This window comes from Manihot esculenta, chromosome 11, assembly GCF_001659605.2.
Source record: "Manihot esculenta cultivar AM560-2 chromosome 11, M.esculenta_v8, whole genome shotgun sequence".
NCBI lineage: Eukaryota > Viridiplantae > Streptophyta > Magnoliopsida > Malpighiales > Euphorbiaceae > Manihot > Manihot esculenta.
The window spans coordinates 16,861,476-16,872,052 of NC_035171.2; positions in this window are offsets into that span (position 1 = coordinate 16,861,476).

Genomic DNA, 10,577 nt, shown 5'->3' on the forward strand with positions numbered 1-10,577 from the left:
CAATTTCATAGAAATTAACTAAATGTTTGTTTATAAAAAAAGACGTGTTCATTTATAATATTTTTTTTGTATTTATAAATTAAAAAAGCCAATAATTTCTTTTTTTCATTTTGATACTTATAGAGTAGTTGAATAAAGTATTTTACTAATCGCCTTTTCTTTTAATTTCAAATTTATACCAGATACTTATTTTAATATAATTTTTTAAAAAGAATTTTAGTAAATATATTTATAAGTATTTTTTACCACTAACTATTTATTAAACATTTATAAGCACTCTAATTTAAAATATAATTGATAAAATTAATGATAAATTATATTTTAATTATTTAATTTTAGTATAATTAATACATCTATCTCTATATTTTTAAAACTGAACATTTAAATTTTTTTATAATTAATCTGTAACGACTTGGAAATCGGACCGCTACCGGCGCTAGGATTCAGATAGACTTAAGGTCGCCGAAATTCATAATAAGCCTACTATACATCCTATGTACTTGATAAAATCTCATGCATGATCATATATCAACATAAAATCTTAAACATTTCATGAAACCAAGCTTAACCTGTGCATGTATTATAAACTGAAAACATAAAACCCATACTAGAGCCCTCATCAAATGTTTCAGTATGGTCAACATACATATCTCAACTTAGTTCAACATAGCATAAATATAAAACTTTTACATAAAGATCATGAAAACTGGGATTACAACATCATCATTAGGGCGAAACACAATTCTAATCCATAAGATATTACATGTCCACTACTATTCTATTACATAAAAACTGTACCAAAAGCTATGCCAACTCTCCCAAACTATCTGCGCTCCTGCAAACCTGGGGTTAGGGGAAAGGGATAAGTTACAAGAGCCTAGTGAGCAGAATATAAAAATAGTTTAATAAATACATGCTCATATGAAATGCGTCACATCACAAACAATTTACATCAAGATGGATTTGTCACCAGTAACCCTCTACATATCTAATGTGCCCGGCCCTCGACGGAGCTCCTCAGGACTTTCGCTTAAACATAACATATCCATAAATGCCAGGGGCGTAGAATGGGTATCGACCTGGACTTTTTATTATCATATTGCCAAGGACTTAGAATGGGCCTCGACCTGGACTTCCGTATCATATCGTATCATATCATATCGAGGGCTAGTGGGTCATCCAATATCCATCCACAACAACAGTAAATTATGCAATGCATTATATTCGTGAATTCTAATGCAAAACAACATAATACATAAATATGGTATTCGTGATGCATGATCATGCTTAAAAAGTTTGATTACTTTACAACAATAGATTAGTTTAGTTCTACTCACATCTGGCTGACGCTTGCCTAACAATGACGCAGCTAGTTCACTGAAGGCCTCTACAGTCTCCCTGGTCCGATCCTACATAGGTGGACTCAAATGAGGGACCAACACAACTATTACATGACTCTAAACAACTCCCAAAAAACCTCTAAAACATAACAAAACATGCATAGAAATCAAGCAAAGGAAGGCTGGATAGAGGGCTTTCGGCAGCAGGTTCGGCGGCCGAAGGTCCCCATAAATCCGAAAGTCAGACACTTTCGGGGGCAGGTTCGGCGGCCGAAAGCCTTCCCAGATCTGAAAGTCCATCCTTTCGGGGGCAGGTTAGACGGCTAAAGGCTGCCTCCACAGGCAGGTTCGGCGGCTGAACCTGAGTTCTCTAGAATGGCAGAACCCGATTCTGCCTTATGCACTCAGCCACCAAAACTCTCCAAAACCTCACATCCAACCCCTCAAAACATGCCTACACACTCATCAAGCATAAGGGGCTTAAAAACTAGCCTAAACCCCAACAAACAACAACTAAAACATCAAAAGAGCAAACATTCATAAACAACCCAACTCAAACCCTATAACATTAGATCTAACCAATTCATACATTTTTAATCCTTAACCCTTATTAAAACTTACTTAAAACATAGGAAAAAGACAAGGATCTACACTTACCTCTTGAAGATCTAAGGTAGATGCGACCCAAGCTTTGAGTTGAGGAGAAACGGTCTCCAAATTTTAAAATATTGGATTCAAGCTTAAAACTTTAAAAACAAGAGAAAACTCATCAATATTTTGAAGGATTTGAAGGAAAAATAACAAAATCAACGATGGGAGGACAAGAACTCACGTTTACCCAAAAATGGAGAGAGAAACTCTCCCATTTTCGGATTGGAGGCCTTTTATAGATGGCTGACCAGACCACCTTCGGGGGTTGAAAGAAGAGCTCCTGCGGTAGCACCATGTTCGGCAGTCGAACATAAGGTTCGGCACCACCTTCGGGGGTTGAAAGGAGAGCTCCTGCGGTAGCACCATGTTCGGCAGTCGAACATAAGGTTCGGCGGCCGAACCTGGACTTTCCTTCCAAAACATTTTTTTTTCTTCAAAAAATTCTTTTTCTTTTTTCTTAAAACCTTAAAATTTTCGATAACATTTTATAAGAACCTTGTTTTACCCTTCTAAGAGGTTCCGGCATCCGAAATTCCGGATTCCAACAGGAATTTTGTCGGAGGGTTGGAATTTCGACGCTGGAATTTAGTAGGGTATTACATAATCCGTCTAAATAAGAGATGCTTTCAATCATTTTTGTAGTTAAAAGTATAGAAATATTTTTATTACCTTTTTAAATACACAAACTATATGGTAGTCCTGAAATTTTATCATAATTCTTAAATTTTTTATAATTAATTTATTTAGATTTTAATATTTTCATTCATTTTAAAAATATTAAAAAGTTAGAATTTTATTCATTATTGTCGTTTATTAAAATTTAAACATTTTAATTATTTCTTTTTCAATTAACTTTTATCCATATTACTGTTTTCAATTAAATTTTAATATTTTTTATTCTTTAATTTTCATTTATTAAAATATTACAGTATTTAATAATTTCAAAATTTTTAAAAAATACTTATAATTTCAGTAATTTTTAAGTGTTATTAAGTAACTTTTTAAATAGATGAAAAATTTTTACAAAAAAATATTTCGAGAACAAAATATTCTTTCAAAAATTTGAACAACCACTGCTTTTAAACTAATAACTAAAATGGATTAAAAAACTATAATTTTGGATGGACTAAATATAAAGAGATTTAAACATTTAATTTTAAAAATATAAAAATTATTACGTTAATGACGCTAAAATTTAAGAATTAGAGTATAATTTAAGTAATATTAAAATTTAAGTGTTTATGAGAGTATTATGGATATTTGAAATGTTTATTTTTTTATAACTTGATGACTAATAAAATTATTAATAGAAAAATATGTGAGTTTAGACAGATAGATTATAAAAAAATTTAAATATTTAATTTTAAAAATATAAAAATTAATTTATTAATTACACTAAAAACTAAATATTAAAATATAATTTATCTTAAAATTAATTATTTTTTATTTAAACCATCCAATTTCTGAATTTCACTCATTCTAATTTGTTCAAAGTAGATCGTTAAAGGATTATGAAAAAGGACTCAGGTCATCCTACCTTATTCCCAAAGCCACACTTTTTTCGCTATTTCATTATTATAATATTAAATAAAAATTTAGTTAATAATAATAAATATAATTTTTTTAAAAAAAACATGGTATAAAAACAAAATTAATTTTGTAAAATGTATAAAATGAAAAGAGTTGCACAGAAGACAGCGACCATTTTGATGTCATTTCATATTTATTTAACCAATAATAATCCTTCATTTCCCTTATTATTATCTCACATATTTGACTCTGAGTTTCAAATTTGGATTTCTGTATTTATGGTCGTGTTGATCTCTACAACTACTAACAAGCTGCCTTCAACGCGGCGACTATGAATAATGTTAGGGTTTTCTTCTCCTCTATCCTCCTTGTAATATATTCACTCTGCCACAATTTTTCACAATAATTTATTTTAAATATATTCTAACATTAATAAAAAAAATTTCTTTTTAAATATTATTTTTTATTAATAAATCAGTTTCTATATTTTTAAAAATTTATTAAAATATTTTTTTTAACGAAATAATTTTTTTATTTTCTTTTAAAAACAATAGATAAAAAATAAAGAATTTTTTTTAAATCTAATTTTATTCTCAATAAATCTCTTATTTAATTTATAGATATTATTATTATTAATATGTCAATTTTTATATTTTTAAAAATTTATTAAAATATATTTATTTTTTCTTTTCATTAACGAAATAATTTTTTCTTTTTTTTTAAAAGAAAAAAAAATAACGTGATAAATAAATAAAATTATATAAAATAATTATTTCGTTGACGGAGATAAAATATAAAAATATTTTAATAAATTTTTTAAAATAAAAAAATGACTCGTTAATAATGATAATATTTAAAAATTAAATGATAAATATTTTTAATAAAAATTTAGCAAACAATAATAAATTTAAATTTATTTTAATAAAATTATGGTATAAACTCTCACAAAATTTGTTTTTTAAAAGTATAAAAGAAAGAATTACACTAAGACCCACTGTTTTGACGTCATTTTAGTTTTATTTAACCAATAATAGTCCTTCATCGTCCTTAATACTAGTTTTATTAATATTTAATTTTTTTTATTTAAATTTTATCTATATTAATCGTGATATATTCCAACATATGTATAGGAAGGTTAAAGGTTTTTTTTAATATATACTAAACAGTATTCAATTTATTAATAATAAATTCTTATATTATTTTTGAACCAATCAAAATACAATATAATTTGTTAATATTATTAACTATATAAGATTTTAGATACAATAATATTTTATCTATGTAAAAATTTGATTATAGGTAAGTTCATGTTAAATCGAATTAATAGTTATTTAGACTATCAACTAAATTGAATTTTTATGAAAATATAAATTATGATCAATCACATTAATAATTAATAATTTTTTTTTTTATAAATTTGAGTTATTTTATTTTAATTTTTAGAATTAGTTATTGGTGTTATTTTAATAATCTAATAAATAGAGTAGATTTTACATTTCAAATGATATGTTATTTTAAATTTGTTATTTGATAATGTGCAAAAAGTGTGATACGTATATACGTGATTTGAGAGAGACGAACGAACCTCTTCATCTTATTCAATTGGGCTATAGAACGCTCGACTTATGAAGTACAAGGATCGAATCTTTAGCTCCTCTGACTTCCTCAATATCCAGAATGAGCAGACCGATCTCTCTAGTACTCGTGCCACTCACAAGAACTTAATACAAAGATTACCGACCTCTATAAAGACCATGCAAACTAAGTACGAGCTGATGAAATCAGGATGAGATACCGACCTTCTACACAATAAATGACCTCTCTAGTCTCTTCCAAAGTATTAAATGAGCATGTGGAAAGGCCGACTAATATGATGTACATGGTAAATAGAGTATGAGCTAAACTTGCACCACATTTATTAGTCACCGGACATACCAGTCAAGACAACCCATGCCTTATCTAATGGGACTTGATATTGAATGCCCTTAAAGTTATTAAACCAGTAGATATATCACTGATCCCGCCCAAAACAAGGGGATGTGAGAAGCGCTCTCTCTCAAAAAGACTAACTCACCGAAAGTTAACCTCTCTAAATCACACACTGGCAGAAGAATCTCATTCTCTTTGATACACTCATAGAAGAGCCCTTAAAATACATGACCTCTGGAGAATTCCTTTAAATACTTGGTTATTACTTATTTTATTTTCTCTTCATAATTAATGAATCTCATATAATTTTCGAACTAGCTTGAGCGTCAGAGAATCTCCCCCGGATAATCCCCAATGGACCTCTTACCGTCTTTTCATATCTTGCAAGATCCCTTCCTCAAGCTCAAGTATGGAGGGACCTCACAAATCCAATCACAAATTGATGGTTAACCCATTGAATTGAGTCTTCATTCAGGTGTCATCATCTGGACACCCCGCTGGATCTCAGCCATATCAATTGGTGTCGCCTATGGAAAACGAAGGAGACTATTCTGTTGCCGAAGTTTTCAAATAAAATCCAAACCCATTGAGATCTACATGGAAAATCTAGAAAAGCCAACAACCCAACAATAAGAAAGACAAAAGGGAAGAGAAATGGTGAAAGACTTGAGAATCATCAGCTGCATCTAAAAGCCACACCATGAAAGTCAGATAGAGGAAGATGTTGATATAAGAAGAAAGAGCAATATAAAGGCGATCCGTCAACATGGAAGAGAGATGATGTGCACGAGTTACCTAAGCTATACAACTTTAGCTCAAAGTATCTTTGCTATTATGACTCGTCACAAGATTTAAAATCTTAGATGAAAGACTTATGTATATGAACTCGAACATGATAGTATACTGAAGTAGACTAAAAGCTCTCATCGGTGATTAATATTAGTATGAATCCACTAAGAGAAATATTATTTAATTAAAACATGCTGCTATATGATTTCAAAGCTGTAAAATGATTTGTGCATAAGAAACATTGCTTATTGGACTCATTGAATCGTATGAAAGGATGTAGTTGGTCAAAACCCAAATCTACTTTCATTTGAAATGTGAAGCTAAGAATATGGCACGCCACAATGTTCATTGACAAATAATACTCAATTAACAATGAGCATTCTCGTCACATACACATGTTGTGCAAACTTTTATTTTGTAGACAAATTTCAAAAGAAAGAGAAAGGCTAATAAGTCCAAAATCGCCAGTAAGGCCGCGAGTCTGAATCTTGAAATTGCTAGTAAGGCTATAAATCTGAATATTGAAATCACCAATAAAGTCACAAGCCTGAATCTTAAAATCACCAGTAAGGTCATAAGCTTGAATCTTGGAATCGCCAGTAAGGCCACGAGCCTAAATCCCAAAATCGCTAGTAAGTCCACGAACCTGAATCTCAAAAAATCGCCAGTAAGACCATGAGCCTGGATCCTTGAAGTTGCCAGTAAAGCCACGAGCTTGCACCCTTAGAAAAAGAATCAGGCTAAGAGCCCAGAAACTGACTAGAAAACCAAGAAGCTCAGACAGAAAAATAAGGACGGAGAGTCCAAAAAATGCCAAGGAGCAAAAAAGCTCAAACTAAAACTCAAGGCTCAAAGCCTAAAAGAGGCACAAGAGCAAAAGAACCTAGAAGCAAACTCAAGGTTAAGTACCCAGAGAACAGAATCAGTGCAAAAATCCCAGAATGAAGCGAAAAGCCAAAAGAGCTCAGGCTAAAAAACAAGGGCTAAGTGCCAAGAAAATGATAAAAGCAAAAAGGGCTCGGATAACAAGTCAGAGCTAAAAAGCCCGAAAGGCTAAGTGCCTAGAAAGTGCTCTAGAGCAAAAATGCTTGGAGGTATACTAAAGGCAAAAGAATCTGGAAGCAAACTCAAGGTTAAGCGCCTAGAATAGAATCAGGGCAAAAAGCTCGGAATGAAGTGGAGAGCCAAAAGAGCTAGGCTAAAAAATAAGGGCTAAGAGCCAGGAAAATGACAAAAAAAAAAGGTTCAGATAACGAGTCAGGGCTAAAAAGCCCGGAAAGGCTAAGTGCCCAGAAAGTGCTCCAAGCAAAAATGCTTGGAGGTAGACTAAAGGTTAATACTATGGAAAATGACAGAAGCGAAAAGGGCTCGGATAATGAGTCAAGCCTAAAAAGCCCGAAAGGGCTAAGTGTCCAGAAAGTGCTCCAAAGCAGAAATGCTCGAAGGTAGACTAAGGGTAGAAGAACCCAGAAGTGAACTCAGGACTAAGCGCTCTAAAGATACAAAAAAGTAAAAATGCTAAAAAATAAACACATGGCTCAATTCCCGAAAGACGAGTAAGGCTGAAAATGCCCAGAAGTGCAACCAGGGCTAAGGGCCTAGAAAAAAGTGTAAGGGCAATAAAAGCCCATAAGCAAAATCGAGACTAAGTACCTAAAAAGAGTCAGGGCTAAGAGCTTGGAATACTATGAAGAGCCTAAAGAGTTCGGACAAAGGATCAGGCTAAAAAGCCCATAATCATGCACAGAACCAAAAGCCTGAGAGAATACAAAAAGCTAAAAGTGCTTCGACAAAAACTTAGAGTTAAGAGCTCGAAAGATGATTAAAGAGTGAAATGCTCGAAAGGAAAATCAGGGCTAAAAACTTGGGAGACACTTAAGGGCAAAAAACTCTAAAGAAGTGCGAGAATAAAAATGCTCAAAAGTAGAAACAAGGCAAAAAAAATCCGAAATAATATACAGAGCTAAAGAGCTAGGAAAAAAAATCAGGGTTAAAAAATCCTGAAGATGATATAAGTGCTAAGATTTCAGAAAAGCAACTCAACCATTAAAAGGCTAGAAGGTCTTTTCTAAAAGAAGTAAGAGTTTATAACACAAAAAAAAAAAGTGAAATATATGACGACTTTTCGAAATTCTTAAAATATAGACCAAAGGTCCCATGCAATAACTTACAATAGTTTTTGTTATGATCCTTATCAATAGTTTTCCTATTAACTTTTTCGTTTACATGAATATTAAGTATTGTTATCTCGACATACCATCAGGGCTGAGTCAAATTGTCAATGTTTTGCTGACCTAACAAGACATCAAGATGTCATATAAATGAAGTATGCCCCTTAAAGAAAAAGTCCAAACAAAAGATAAAAAATATCAAGCATGGAATTGCAAACCAAGAAACAAATTTTCATTAATAGAAAGATGTGTTACAAAAGCTAAAAGCTATAAGCTAATAAGGGCAAGGCAAGAACACACCTGCTAGATATTTACAAATAAAAAATACTTTTAAGTTTCTCCAGAGGAAGCAAGTTCACCAGCCGAGTCAGACTCAACTCGGGAGATGGCAGGAGTAGCACGAACAACCTCAATAATTGGGTCTGCAAAAATAACATCTCTCGGGGGAGAAACTTGGGCATCCATAGCCTTTGGGCAATGGGATTGATAATCATTTGACCAACTGGATCACTATCCTTTCCTAAGACACCGTAGGAAAAGGTTGCAGGAGCTTTGGAAACCGAGGTGTAATACCCGGCTAGTTCAGGCATCGGAATTCCTACCGTCCGGTGGAATCTCGGATGTCGGACCCTAAGTCAAGGGTTAAGCAAAGGTTTTCAAAAGGCTTTTTACATGTTTTATGGTTTTGAAAGGAAAGGGAATGAGTTTTGAAGAGAAAAGGCCAAGGAAGAAAAAGCAAGGTTCGGCCGCCGAAGGTGATGTTCGGCCGCCGAAAGTAGTTGCGTTTTGTTGCCCCCGAACCCCATGTTCGGCCGCCGAATGTGGTGTAGATGCGAGTGCAAGTTTGGCAGCCGAAAATGGTTGACCAAATTACCTATAAAAGGCTCTTAGGTCGGTTAAGGAGTAGAGTTTTCTTCCTCTTCCCACCTAAGGTGAGTTTATGTCCTCCTTGGGATGATTTCATGGTTTTTCCAAGTTCTTTCAAAGTTGTAGTAAGCTTTTAACTTGGTTTTGAAGGTTTTGAGTAAAAAGAGCAAGTTGTGGAGCTTGAAGCTTTAGGAGCTTAGATTCTCCATAGCTTGAAGCTTGGGGTCACACCAGCCTTTGTTCTTCAAGAGGTAAGTGTTGATCTTCAGCGTTAGTGTTTTAAGTAAGTTTTATGGAAGGGAAAAAGGTTAAGTTGCATGAGTTTGCATGAGTTGCTTAGTTTTAGCTTATGTTGCTCATGAGCTATTTGTATGCTAGATGTGTTGTTTTTGGGGTTTTGAGCTTGTTCTAAGCCCCTATGTGCAAGTAGGAGTGTTTATGCATGTTTTAAGAGGTTGGATGCATGCTTTGGAGGTTTGGAGGGTTTGGGATGCTTATTTATGCATGAGGCTGAGTTCTGGATGAACTCAGGTTCGGCCGCCGAAAGGGCTTTCGGCCGCCGAACCTGCCTGTGGTAGTTTGTTTCGGCTGCCGAAGCCTGCCTCCGAAAATGGACTTTCGTCTCTGGAGGGGACTTTCGACCGCCGAAGGTGCTGCCGAACATGCATGAGTTTCGTCTCTGGAGCAGCCTGTAACGACCCGAAAATCGGACCGCTACCGGCGCTAGGATCTAGATCGGCTTAAGGCCGCCGGGACCCGTAGCAAGCCTGACATAAAACCTGTAAACCTGTATAATCCCATACATGATCAACAGCATGCATAAAAATTAAAACTTTTCTCTACATACTCATCAACCAAACTCAACCTGAGCATAAACATTAACATAGCTTTGATCCCTCTGTGGGATCTCATCTGTACCCCCAATGGGTAACATAACATCTGTTGAGTTGGTTTACATAAACATCATAAAGATCTCTAAGATCATGTATAAAAGGGATACAACAATCTATGGTCAAGCACACACTAACATCCATATACATCATCTTAATACATGACTATACTGTACTTTTACATTACAATTTGATCATGTCCATTGCTAGCTATTACATAAGCATGACTTCTTTACTCTATCCGGACTCCCGCACTATACTGTACCTGCAAGCCTGGGGGTAAAGGGAAAGGGGTGAGCTAAAAGCCCAGTGAGTAGAGCTATTAAAACACATGAACACTATGCTCTATGAAATGCATCATAACACAGACAATTCACATAAGGGTTGGGTGAACTTGTCACCAATTAGTC